The sequence below is a fragment of the Phodopus roborovskii genome, unplaced genomic scaffold (genome assembly GCF_943737965.1).
Source record: "Phodopus roborovskii unplaced genomic scaffold, PHOROB, whole genome shotgun sequence".
NCBI classification, from domain to species: Eukaryota; Metazoa; Chordata; class Mammalia; order Rodentia; family Cricetidae; genus Phodopus; species Phodopus roborovskii.
This window is the reverse complement of record NW_026126416.1, coordinates 31336839-31351043: the sequence shown is the minus strand read 5'-3', so window position 1 is coordinate 31351043 and position 14205 is coordinate 31336839. Positions and strand designations below refer to the sequence as shown.

At 43.3% G+C, this 14205-nt stretch overlaps 1 protein-coding gene across 4 annotated transcripts in view; it reads left to right on the top strand.

Moving 5' to 3' along the window:
- Window positions 1-11133: 11133 nt before the first annotated feature.
- Window positions 11134-14205, top strand: part of Ctdspl2 (CTD small phosphatase like 2) — a 47993-nt gene continuing 44921 nt past the window's right edge. Inside the window, exon 1 of one of the 4 annotated variants that reach the window (XM_051183551.1) lies at window positions 11134-11782. The gene's annotated coding sequence lies outside the window, so the exon portion shown is untranslated. Of the gene's footprint in view, window positions 11783-11808; window positions 11922-14205 lie in introns of those variants that run through there. The other 3 variants (XR_007834453.1, XM_051183549.1, XM_051183550.1) reach the window with 3 other exon arrangements.

The window sequence follows — 14205 nt, the reverse complement described above, 5'->3', positions numbered from 1 at the left end:
CTGCCCACCTGTGACAACAACAAATGTCCTCCAACAAATGTCCACACTTTTAATAAATAGTTCCACTCCCTGGTGACCAAGCATTCAGATCTTCAAATCTGTGAGCCTCTGGGAGCCATCCTCATTCAAAGCAGCACATAGATGTATGTATGCACAGGCACACTCACACACACACACACACACACACACACACACACAGAGAGAGAGAGAGAGAGAGAGAGAGAGAGAGGAGAGAGATTGTTTATAGACATATGTCACTTGGGGCAATAATACTTCCTGAAACAGCCATGGACTATCTAGCAAAACCTTTAATACAACATTCATGAAAATCCCCTCAAGTTGTTGGGTAAGGGAATTCCAAGAGACACAATGTAGGCTCTTGCTGTTGCCCCTGTTGTCTCATTGCTGAACAGTTGATACACCTCAGATAGAACTTGGAGTAATGGAACTGATGTGGTAACTTCCTCCCTGAGGAGTGGCTGTCATAGTATCAGTGCTATGCAGGCTGCCAACGATGAGCAGCACTGGGGATTCCTACCCAGCTGTAAGGTCTATAAACCACAACAGTTACTGTATAATATATCCACAATGGTAAAATAATGACACTTATCTAACTGAACTTAAAGGCCTGCTGAATGGAGGAAAAGCATGCCTGCTACTATAAACCCAGGCAGCTACCTGTGGCTGGAGAGGTTGTAGACCTAAGAGAAGAACCTACTGTCAACACTGTTCCTGACCAGTATAATTCCTAATTGTACTCCAAATACTTATCCTTACACCCACCGATGAGTATAGGTCTCACCCCTCAAAAAAACTCAAACTAAGCCAAAGGGAAAAAAAACAAAGCCAAACAAACTTGCTTTTAATAGAAAGCCACAGCTAGTCAAATGCAGAAAGCACACCTGGGTGATGGTGACACACACCTTTTAATTTCAGCACTCTGGAGGCAGACTGATCTCTGAGTTCGAGGCCAACCTGGTCTACAGAGCAAGTTCCAGGACAGGCTCCAAAGCTACACAGAGAAATGCTATCTTGAAACCCTCCCCCAAAAAAAGAAAAGAGAGTAAGAACAATCGATCATGAGGTGCTCAGCTACAATTGAGACATTCACAACACAACTCTTGCATTTGAGGGTTGAGAAATACTTCTAAGAGGGAACCAGGAGAACCAGGAAGTATGCTGTGAGTGAGACTGTAGCTATAACGGGAGCTACACCCTTGAAATCTCAACCACATGGCTGCTAAACAGGACCTGAACATCAACTGACAACCCAGTATAGATGGGAGTAATCTCAAGGGACATAATCCCTAAAGAACTATAAGCAGCCAGGCTGTGGTGGCACACACCTTTCACCCCAGCACTTGGGAGGCAGAGGCAGGCGGATTTCTGTGAATTCAAGACCAACCGGGTCTACAAGAGCTAGTTCTAGGACAGGCTCCAAAACCACAGAGGACACCCCCCCCCCAAAGTCTGAGAAGGCAGCCTGGTGAAGAATATAAATAAATAAATTTATTTAATATGGAAGTCAAGAGGGATCAAACATCCTTGGTGCTGTACTACTGACCCCAGCTTTGAAGACTCGAATTCAAAGCCAGGAGGCATGCATAATTAGGCAGTCTTGGTCACTGTTGCCTGAATCGATGATGTCTCAGTTTACTATTTGGAGGCTCTGGGGTGAGTCTTACTACCTGTGGGGGCAGTTTGGTTCTTACTGTGAGGTGGCACCTCTTTAGGGGCTAGCCTCACCATAGAGTCCCATGCAAAGAGCACTGTCCCTGGTAGGGTTGGGGCAGTGGGACCTCTAGGTACCGTTTCAGGGGTCTAGAAAAGGATATTCTTAAAGGTGGCTCTGGTAACCTGTTGATTATGTTATCTTTAAAAATACCTTTTTGTTGGTGTCTTGGACCTTGCAGAAGAGGGAGGAATACCTTCACTAGCTGCACACCTCTTTAGTGATAAGCACCTCTAAATGTAGAGTGAAGGAGGAATCCAACTCAGTTTAAGACAGGATGTAAGCAAAGATGCAAGCTTTATCTTGCTTTTAGTTTACCATGTTTCTGCTTGGCATTGCACAGTCAATTGAGTGGGTGGTTCTTAACAAAAAGAAGCTACCAAGCTCTTACTAGAGTATTAATACATTTCCATCTCCAACTCCAGTCTCTGCATCATCTGTGAGTCATCAACATTGATGCCTAAATAGGCCACATCTAGCCAATCCCAATCCAGCTCCTTTCTGTTGTTAATTTTCCAGTTCCTTCACACTCTCTCTCAAAGTTTCAAGTGGAAATTGAGCCAACTAAGGAAAGGGAGGAAATTTAATGAACTATGTAAGTATCTTAGTGTTATTTTTGCTGTAATAAGACATCATAACCAAAAGCATATTGGGGAGGAAAGGGTTCATTTGATTCATATATTCATTTCATTATTGGTGGAAGTCTGGGCAGGAACTCAAACAGGCCAGGAATATGGAGGCAGAGGCTAATGAAATGGCCATGGAGGGGTGCTGCTTACTGGCTTGCTCCTAATGGCTTGCTCAACCTGATTTGTTATAGAAGCCAGGACCATACTTCCAGGGCTGGGCCCTCCCCTATCAATCATTAATTAAGAAAATGGCCTACAGCATCCACATGAGCCAAGTTCATAGTGGGCAGTGCTGGAACATGCTTTGGAAGGCAGAGGCAGATGGATCTGAGTTTGAGACAGCCTGGTCACTGAGTTCCAGTACAGCTAGGGATACACAAACCCTTGACTCAGAAAAAAAGAAAATGCCCTACAGTTGGATCCTTGTGGAGGTGACATTTTCTCAATGGAGGTTTCCTCCTTTCAGACAACTCTAGTTTGTGTCAAGTTTACATAAAACTAGTGAGCACAGTAAGAAAACTATATAAAGGACAGGAGTCTACTGGACTTAAAGACAAGTAACTCAAACAAGAACTTGAATGTAGCGAGGATTTTGTTACAATTCCCATTTCTTCTTTTCCTGTCACATTTATTCTCAGACCAGTCTTCCCTTAAGTGACTGAAAGTATGGGTTCTAGAAGGTCAAATTTTCCTATTTTTGCTACTTGGGAGAAACCAGGCCTCGTAAAAGAGCGTTTTGTGTCTGTCTCTCCTGCACAACTAGAAATTATAAAAGTAGATATGCTAGGCAGCTGTTTTCAGTCAGCCCATGACTCAAAAGTTTTTTTGGGTTTTGTTTTGAGACAGTGTCACCTGTCCTGGTGTGGCACACCATGAGAGGACATGCTGAAGAGATAGAGGAGGCGGGAAGATCCACATATAGTTTTTATACTAGAGCCCAAGCTGGCCTGAAACTTACTGTGTAGCCCAAGATCACACCTTGGCAATCCCCCTGCCTCAGGCTTCTTAATGCTGGAATTGCAAACAGAGAACTGATAAAGGCAACCATTTTTAAGAGAAGGGGAACAGGCTGAGCCCTACAATCACCCAGCTTCCTGTTCTGTGAAAAGGTTGGTGTCAGTAAAACACAGTAGCTCTGAACTGAGAACACTGAAACCATTGTAAGGGACAGCTCAAACAGCTGGGATCCTTTGTGTGGCTATCAGAAGAGAGAGCTGTTGAGAAATACAGCCCTAGAAATCCACAATCCCATATAGGACTGAAATCTGAGCTGTACAAAGATCAAATTGAGACCACCTGATATTTGATAGAGTCTGCCTAGCCTTGTGTGAGGCTCTGGATTTGATACATACATAGTACTGCAAGAAGAAAAAGAGGGAGGCGCCCAATACAATGGTGCATGCCTTTGATCCCAGCACTCAGGCAGAGGCAAGCAGATCTCTGTGAGTTCAAGGCCAGCCTGGTCTACAGAGTGAGTTCTAGGACATCCAGGGCTGTTAAACAGAGAAACTCTGTCTATCAAAACGGAAAAGAAAAGAAGAAGAAGAAGAAGAAATGAGAGAGGAAGGGAGGGAGGGAAATAGGAAGGGAGAGATAGAGGGGGAAAGGAAGGAGGATATCTGTCCTTGGCAGCTAACAATATGTTCTTTTTGGAGGATCTAGACTATACCTGTCCTGTTCAGATTCAACCAAACATCAAGTCTCTGATAATATTGTCAGAGAAAACACTGGTGAGATTAAATCCTGCCAAGTTAGGGTTTGAAAATCTCTTGCGACGGGGTGGTGAGGGGCCACTCATTTGGTAGTGTGTGTCTAGAATGCATGATGCCATGGGAATCTATCCCCTGTACTGCATAAACCAGGTATGATCCTAACACTTGGGAGGTGGAGATAGGAAGATCAGAAATTCAAGATTATCCTCAGCTACATAGAGCATTCGAAGCCAGCAAAATCAAAGAACTAAACCCTAAGAGTCAGGGAGATGGCTCAGTAAAGTTCTTGCTGCACAAATTTGGAGTCACAGCATCCACATAAAAAGCCAAATTTATGCTGCTGAGTGGAGGCACACTCCTTTACCCCAGTACTCAGGAGGCAGAGGCAGGTGGATCTCTGTGAGTTCAAGGCCAGCCTGGTCTACAGAGGGAGTTCCAGGACAATGTCCAATGTCCAAAGCAATATAGAGAAACCCTGTCTCAAAAAACCATAAAAGAAAAAGAAAAAAAGGACTAGCTATATAAACAAAAATAAAATAGAATCTTTAAAAAAAAAAAAAAAAACAATAGTGGGCTGTGAGTGGTAATGTGCTGCATACCTTAATTCAGCATTCAGGAGGCAGAGGCAGATTTTTGAGTTTGATTGAGTCTAGCCTGGTCTGCATTAGTGAATTCCAAGGCAGCCAGAATCACACAACTACACAGTAAGATCTTGTCTCAAAAAAAAAAAAAAAAGCTACACACACACACAGACACACACACACACACACACACACACACACACACACACACACACTGTGGGGTTATGACAATGTCTAAGAATGTTTACTGCTCTTGTACAAGACCTGAGGAGACTCAGTCCCCAGCACCTAAATCAGAATCACCTGTAACTCTAGCTCCAAAGGAATCTGATGCCCACTTCTGAGGGCACATGTGCATGTCCTCCACATATACAAGTTTTGTTTTTAAAGAAAAAACTGATGAGGGTTGGAGAGACAGCTCAGCAGTTAAGAGTACTAGTTGCCCTCCCAAAGGACCTGTGTTTGACCCCAGTGCCCACATAATGACTTGCAACTGTCTATGATAGGATCTGATGCTCTTTTCTGGTGTACAAACATGCAGACAAAACACCCATATAAATAAAATACAAATAAAAGATTGGTGAGTCTGGCACAATGATATACATCTTTAACCCCAGCATTTGAGAAGTGGAGGCAGGGGGATCAGGAGTAAGTGGCCAGTCTTGGCTACATAGTGAATTAAAGACCCGATCTCAGAAAAGCAAAGTGAGCCAGGGTCTTAGTTAGGATGTCTGTTGCTGCCTTGAAACACCATGACCAAAAAGCAAGTTGGAAGACAAGGGTGTTTTTGGCTTACATTTCCATATTGCTGTTCATTATTGAAGGAAATAAGAGGAGGAATTCAGGATCCTGGATCATGCAGAAGCTATGGAGGGGAGCTGCTTACTACTGCCTTGCTCCCTTGCTTTCTTATAGAACCCAGGACCACCACCCAGGGATGGTACCACTCACTATAGGCTGGGCCCTCCCCCATTGATCACTAATTGAGAAAATGCCTTACGGCTGGATCTCATGGAGGCATTTCCTCAACTGAGGCTCCTTCCTCTCTCAATGACTCCAGATTGTGTCAAGTTAATAAATACTAAACCAGCCAGCACAACCAGGCATGATGGACTTTATCCCAGAACTTGAGAAGCAAAGCCAGGAGGATCTCTGTAAATTTGAGGTCATTCTGGTCTACATAGTGAGACATTTTGCTATATATATTCAAAATAGTAATTAGGAGATAAACTCACATAGCCCAGGCTATCACTGAATTCCCTATGTAGCTGAGTCCTGATCCTTCTACCTCCATCCCCAAGTGCTGGTTTTACAGATTGTGCCACCAAACTAGCTTACACACAGCTAGAGATCTAACCCTATGCTCTAGATAATTTTTATTAGTTGGGGTTCTCCAGAGGAACATGGGATGGGGAAAATATATATAAGTTAATGTATATCTAATAAATTATTAAATCACTTTACATTTTTAACAAGCAGAAGTAGTTGGCTCACACCTAAGAAGCTGAGAATACAGGAATTGCTTGGTCCTTGAGGCTCAGTGCCCCTCCTGCCCCCATTGTGGCTCTCCCACACTAGAGGCTGACAACCTGAAAGGTCCCTGGAGAGCCAAGTTCTAAAATGGATGAGAGAAAAATCTAGTTTGGACCATATAAAGTTTCAGGTAGTCATTGCTGTCAAGTCATTACAGAGAAAAATGACAGCCTGGATATATCAATATTTAATATATTTATCACATTAATAAATTCATTAGACCATGGGTTAAATTGTGAAGTTAATATACTCTATAATTTAACTAAAAAATAAATAATATTTCTTATATATGTTAAGTGATCTGAAATGCTTGGAACAAAAAATGGTTTGTACTTCAGATGTTTTTGGATCCCAGAATATTTCCACATGTATCAATGAGTTGTTGTGGAGGTGGGACTATGTCTAAACACAGAATTTGTTTCCTATCCACCTGATAGACATAGCCTGAAGTTTTAGTCAACCTCAAATTTAACTGTCACATAAAGGTCAAGTGTGGAATTTTCTATTTTTGGTGTCAAAAGTTTTGGATGTCTGCAGCAATTTCTATCTTTTTGTGAACTGAGTTACTTTTCTGTTGCTATGATAAAATACTGGGACTAAAAGCAAATTAGGAGCTTAAACTTGTTTCCACAGGACTAGATTCCATAATGCAGGGGACAACATTGCTGCAGGATTGGGAAGCTGGGGATCACAGTTCATCCTGATCACATTTTGACCACATATAGGAAGCAGAGAGAACAAGCAGGAAGTGGGTAGGGTAAAGCTCACCCCCAGTGACATATTTCCTCCAGAAGCCTGTTCCTCTCCAAATAATGCTATCAACTTGGGACCAAGTGTTCAGAACATGAGCCTATTGCGGACATTCTCATTCAAGCCACAACAGGGATGTCCCACTTGTACCATAAAATAAAGATCTGAGACAATGACATTATTTTGTAAATATCACATGTCATTTTATTAAGGTATAATGGTACATCTGTAATCTCAACTCTTACAAGGTATAGGCAGATGGGTCAGAAGTTCAAGGTCATCCTCAGCTAAATATGGAATCTGAGATCATCCTGAACTACAGAATCACTCTTCAAAAACCAAAGCCAATGCACTTGGAAGAGACAGGCAGATCTCACTCAGTTCAAGGCCAGCCTGGTATACTTAGTGAGTCAAAGGCCAACCAAGCCCTGGGTGGTGGTGGCTCATGCCTTTAATCTCAGTACTCTGGAAGCAGAGGCAGGCCAAGCTGGGAAACTGTCTCAAAAAAAAAAAAAGTTTTTTTTTTTTTCCCCCAGTAGACTAATCATACATAATGACCACACCCACTGATCCTTTTTCCTGTTCTGAACTAGTTCCTTTTTTCTTCTATCATGAAATGACCTTGTGTGATGCAGTTTTATTTCATCTTCTGTCCTGAAACTCAAATCTGTAGACCAGGCTGACCTTGAACACACTGAGATCTGCCTGCCTCCTGAGTGCAGGGATCAAAGGTGTACACCACACCTGGATGTGATGAGTTCAGTTAGGTGTTCTGTCTCTGTCTCTTCCTCTTCTCCCTCCCTCCCTCCCTGCCTCTCTCCCTCTCTCTCTCTCTCTTTATCCTGTCCCCCCCCCCACCTCATCATGTTGCTCCAATTGGCCTTGAACTACCCTCCAAATAGCTGATAATTGTACCCAGTTAATATTTTGGACTGGGTTTTTATTTTTCTTGACATAGGGTCTCCCTATGTCAAAGCTGACCTGGAACTCACTATATAGACCAGGCTGGCCTTAAACTCAAGAGACCCACCTCCCTCTAATTCCTGAATGCTGGAATTAAAGGTGTCTGTCAACATACCCGGCTTGGACATTACCAAAGCTTAATGACATTAACAGCTACTATATTGAAGGGCAAGAAAATCACCTTGCTGAGTCCTTTATAAATAATCTCATTTGAATGAGAGCATAGATAATCTAACAGCCTTTCACTGTGTCATTTATTATAGGGTACAAATGGAACCTCTAGTAATTTTAAGTGAAATTTACATTTAGACTTAATTCACTTTGATAATGGGGGTATGGAGTTAGTAGAAGTAGGCCAGAGAGCAAATAAATGACAGCTAAGGTGAAAACCAGAAATAATGAACTTAGTACTCTTTGGTGGAAATGGTTTTAGAGGTTAAAGACCCCTATAATCCAGCAATTGGGAGGTGAGGCAGGAGGCAGTCTTCTATCCATAGTGACTCTGAGGCCAGTCTGAGAACATAAAACCTTGTCTCAAAAAAACAAAAGAATCAAAATAAAAAAACCAAAACCAACCAACCAAACAAACAAAAAACCCAAAAGAGGAAAAATAAAAGTACATAAACTGCAAAAACATTTGGGTTTACCACTTGCAACTTTTCTAAATGTAACAAATTTTACAATCTTAACACTACCAGGGGTGGGGTGGTGGGGTGGTGGTATAATGGACACAATGTCGCTTGTAGCCTCCGCTGTATTTCTTTAATTAAAAAAAATACTGTGGGTAATGCAAGTGCCTGCAGATGCCTCCTGATGCCAGAGGTGTCAGATCTGCTCAAGCTGGAGTTATAGCTACCATGTAGGTGCTCAGACCTCAACTCGGTGGCCTCCCTATATGAGCAGCCAGGGCTCGTAACGAGGGAGCCGTTTCTCCATACCCCTAAAAATGTTTAAATAAAAATTAAAAAGTCCCCCAAAGTAGTTTCATTTTCCCAAACTTGCATACTTCTAAAACTTAAATAAAACCTGCCATTTACAGACTACTTATGTATTTTTATTCTTCCAGACTTACCAGGTCCAGCACCCTCTTCTGGCCTATTTGGGCATCAGCCACACATGTAGTACATGGCATACATATATACAAACACTCAAACCATTTAAAAAAACAAGTTAGGATCGAGTTTGTGGGTTTTTTTTTTTTAACGCACAGGTCTGATGACGTGTCATCTATGGATCACACAAGGTGGCAGGAGACAGTCACAGAATTGTCCTCTGACCTTCATATTCATATCATTTTGTACACAAAATAATTTTACTACTCAATGGGGGATGTTTGGTTTACATTCTTTCACTTTTCAACATATGCACTAGATAACCATTAATTATTTTTTGATTTTCAGTTAAACTTTCATGGACCTATGACTATATGGACTCCTAACTTGTTCTGTGCTATGCTCACCATTGATTCTCAATCCATTGTTGTATTAGAAGATTTTTAAACTATTTTTTTCCTTTTGGAGCTAGGTTCTCATTATGTAGCCTAGGATGTTTGGAATTTGTTTTAAACCCGCCTCAGTAATCCTGAACGTCATGATTACCCATGTCCTACCATGCCTAGTCTCAAAACAATTTTATGCTGGGGAGATTGCAAATGGACTTGTCGCTCTGACTGGGTTGCTTCCAACTTCCAAAGACAAACAACCTGTTCTACATTTTGAAGGAGAAACAGTATTTATAAAAGCAGTCTATTTGGGGCTAGAGGGATTGCTCAGTGGTTAAGAGTACTGACTCTTCTTACAGAGGACATGGGTTCAGTTTCTAGCACTACATGACAGCTTAACAACTGCAATTTTCATTTCAGGGAACCCAACAGCCTTAGCGAAACGCCAATGCACCTAAAATAAATAATAATGCACCTAAACTACATAAGTTAAAAAGAAAAAAAAGACAGAAAGAAAGAAAGAAAAGCAGTCTATTTATACTTTTTTTGTTTGTTTCATTTTTTGTTTTTCTCGAGACTGGATTTTAGGGTTTCTCTGTGTGTTGTCCTGGCATTCACTCCGGGATAAAGAAATGTGTGTGTGTGTCTATGTACACTTCTACATTTACCTTTCCACCTCATTTGCTATTATCCCCCACCCCCAACAATCAGTGGCTCAACACAATCCTGTTTTGGAACTTTCCTTGTTTCCTTTATCTAAGAACACAACTCTTACAAAATCAAACCCCCATTTTATGCTTCACTTAGTGAAGTCTCTTTTGTTGTTGGTTTTGATTTTCAGACAGGGTTTCTCTGTGTAGCCCAACTGTCCTGGAACTTGCTTTGTACACCAGGCTGGCCTCAAACTCACAAAGATCCACCTTCTGCTTCTTGAATACCGGGATTTGAAGGCATGCGCCACCGCCAGGCTTACTTAGTTAAGTCTTAAGAAAGCTCCCCAGACCCCATAGCTGGCATAATCATATCACTTCTATAACTTAATTTATCATGCCCTTAGAACTGTCTTTGGTTGAGTGTTAACTCTGGGAATGCAGAGACTGCTTTTCCTAATTCACCGTTATATCCTTTTTACACAGTACGTTTCCAATAGACATTGTTTACAGAATAATGAAAGCGGTTACAGTCCAAAGCTAAATGCGCTGTCTAGATCAGCCTGTTCTCAACCTGTGGGTCTCGATCTCGGCCGGGGATGGGAGTGGGGGGGGGGCGGGATGGAGGTCAAACGACCGTTTCAAACGGGTCGCCGGAAAAGATATTGACATTACGATTCATAACGGTACTAAAATTAGTTACGAAGTAGTAACTAAAATAATTTTATGGTTGGGGGGGGGAATCACCACAACATGAGGAACTAACTGTATGAAAGGGGCGCAGCATCAGGAACGTTGAGAGCCTCTCATCTGGATACATTTTCTCGGGCTTGGAGCCCCACAGTTGCGTGTGGAAACCCATTTGAAAGATGCCAGTTTTCAGCGTACAAGATCACCGTGCACATCGCGAGGAGGCGAAGGCTATGGGCTTGTACCACAGGGCCGAGAGCGACAGCAGCTCCCGCTAGTTAAGTGAGCAAGAAAGAGAGTCTCGGGGACCCGGGGGAAGCCCTGAAAGCATCGCGGCCAGGCTGGGTCTGGCCTGGGGAGCGACGGGCACAGGCTCCCGCTCCAGCGCGCCAAGCCGTTAGCACCGCCCCTCCCAGCCGGCTCCACCCACCGCCGCCCAGTCTCTAACCCTGGCCGCCGGGTGCTCCGCGCGTTCTTAAACCCCGCCTCCCGGACGAGGGCGCGCTCCCCTTGTCGCTCGGCCCTCGGCGGTTCCGTTAGCGGCGGGAGGGAAAACCGTCCCGGCTGGCGTCCCCGCCTCCGCTGCTAACTCTTTCCTCCCTACTCCCCCTGCGACCACCCTACAGCCCGCTACGGAGGCCCCCGAAGTACAAACGTCCCCCAGGCCCCGTACCCCTCTCAGAAACTGCGTCCCGTCCGACTCCTCGGGCCCCAAGGCTCTGTGCTCGTTTTTTGTCTTTTTTGTTTGTGGTCAGGAGTTCGCACCGGTGAGTTCCCTAGGGCGGCAGAAACTTCAGCCTTCTCGCGGAAGTAAAAGTTGCACCCCCCCCCCCTGCCGCCCAGGCCTCCTGCATTCCTTCCCTCCCGCCTAGCCGGAGAGTAGCGGGCGGGGGAGGAGGAAGCCAGGGCGCCTGCGCGGAGAGGCCGCTCTCCATCCGGGTCCCTGTCCGTGCGGTGCAGCAGGTCGGTAGGCGGGAAATGGCGACTGGCTGAAGGAGCTGGTTCTGTTGCTGCTGAGGGATAAGCGGGAAAGACACCACCTATTGCGCACTCGGGACCGTTGCCGGAGCCTGAGGACACTTTTCTGTCGTCACAGTGAAGGTAATTCCCTTGGTCCAGACGCTGCCGTGACTCCCAAGCTCAGTCCTCTTCCAGGGCCGTCTGCCGGGATCTCCTCCCCTTCCCAAGCCGAGCCTTCAGCGGTTCCAGCGCGTCCGTAGGCATGCACTGTTGGCGCCTTGTACGTCCACAGTGTGGAAGCCGCTCTGGCCTGGACTTTCCCCCGGGAACGGAAAGGGAGCTTACTTCCCGCCAGCTTCAGCTCTTAGGCTGCGGCCTGTGTTGTGATTTCTGGGGTTAGATTTCACTCTGCTACCCACCCCCAACCCCATCTCACGTTCCTACTCTCTGACCCCGTGGTCCTTATGGCTAATTAAGCTAGATTGCCTTTTCGAACCTTCTTGGGCGCCCACGTAATGTTTTCGGTATTTTATTCTTTAGGGTGCTTTGGGGGGCGTTGCTCTAGCTCAGCACTTAAAAACATCCTTTGAGAATCGGGAAAGAGGTTCCAGGAACTTGTCTTCTGTGCTAGTAAAATGTTGAGTTGACAGTACTTTTTTAAAATCAAGAGTGGTAGTAAAAACCAGACTATGTGGGAGGCCTCTGGTTTCTATAGTGGTCAGTTAAGGGTGAAACTTAATTATACTATACTTAACATGCTGTTTACTTTGGGGATGTACGGATGAGTTTACCTTTGCATTTTTGACCAGGATTCTGTTATAAATAATTGCATGAGTAAATGGTGTTTATTTAGTTCTCACCCTAGTGGTAGCTGAATGTGAATGATGTTGAACACTTCAAGAGTACCTCAGGGAAACCTGTGGAGATACTGCTGGGAAACTACCCCAAACTCCCGAGATGAATGTATTTAGTAGATTTAGGAATTGATCTTTCTAATGCTAGTCAGGCAATACCAAGATTACTCCTTTCCGTCGCTATACGAATTAGTGACATGATATGATAGGCCTATCTGCATAATTTTTAGATTGCAAATTGCTTGTTATTTCGATTCATCAAACACCAAGTTACACATTTTTGTTTATGACCCAGCAGTAATCTTTATAAAAGCAGCGAATTGGCAATTTGAAGCAATTTTTTACTCACTTTTCCTAAATATAAAGAGATTCTCAGTTTTTTCGGTGTTTTAGTCATGTAGAATTTGGGGCATTATAGATGTTTTCCCCCATGAATAAAAATGAAGATTAAAACATGGCTTATATTACTTATCAGTTAATGTTTATCATTTAGTATTTTTCTTCTCCTTAGGTCGATCCCAGAGCACCTCATGTTTATGTTAGGATTAAATTTCAGTAATAAGCAGGCACATGCAAACATCATTATAGTTTTCATTCAAAAGGCTTAGCCCAAGGTCATAAAGAAAGTCAAAGTAAAATGTAGCTCTTATATGAAGTAGTCTTAGGAATGAATTGAGCCTCATTGCTTTTTTAGAATGGCTTTACTTATGGGGGTTCATCAGTGGATACTTGTTGAGTCAATTTATTTAAAAATGGGGTCAATTATGTTACTTAGAAGAATTAGAATAAGTTATGTATCTAGTGCAGGCTTTGTATTTTAAGATGTTTTGGGGTAGTTTTTTTTTTAATTTAGTTCATAGGTAAGATCAGCATTGTAGACTGTCTCTAAGATTTTTCCCATTAGTTACTATTACATTCAATTAGTCCCTACATCCTTTTTGTTGTTGTTGTTCTTTTTTTCTTTTTTAAGACAGGGTTTCTCTGTGTAACAGCCCTGGCTGTCCTGGAACTCACTCTGTAGATCAGGCTGGCCTCAAATTCACAGAGATGGTCCTGCATCTGTCTCCCTAGTGCTGGGAATATAGGCATGCTCCACCACCGCCCGCCTACTTTTATGTGCATGATTTGAAAGGATGTAAAAGCTGCCAAGTGGTGTAGTCCTTAACTTTTGTGTGCTGTAGTTGTAGTGCAATAGTAGGATTGTATAGGAATGCCAAGTAGGATAGGTATGTTTTAGAATATTCTGTTCTGCATTCATTTGAGCTAGTGATGTTATTTTTTCCCCACCGTTAGGAAATCAATGATTGGAAAGTTTATCTTTTCTAAATTAACCTAGCATATTCCAAGACTAATTTTTGGTCAAATGGCTTCCTGGAATGATTATGACAAAGTCTGGCTGGGGATGTAGCTCAATTGGTAGAGTGCTTGTCTAGCATGCTGGAGGAAGCCCTGGGTTCTATTTCCTAAATCCCCATCACCAACATAAGCTAGTGACAGTGGTCAGGGAGATGGAAGCAGAAGAACCAGAAGCTCAGAGTTACCCCAGCTATATTACAAGTTTCAGGCCAGCTTGTGCTATGTGAGGCCCTGCCTCTAAAAGACTTGGACCTGTTTGGAAAGGATGTACTGGACAGTAGACTTGTAACTGCAGAATCAGTTTTTGATTGTATAAAGTAGAATTAAGTTATCTTGGTTACAATATACTACTTT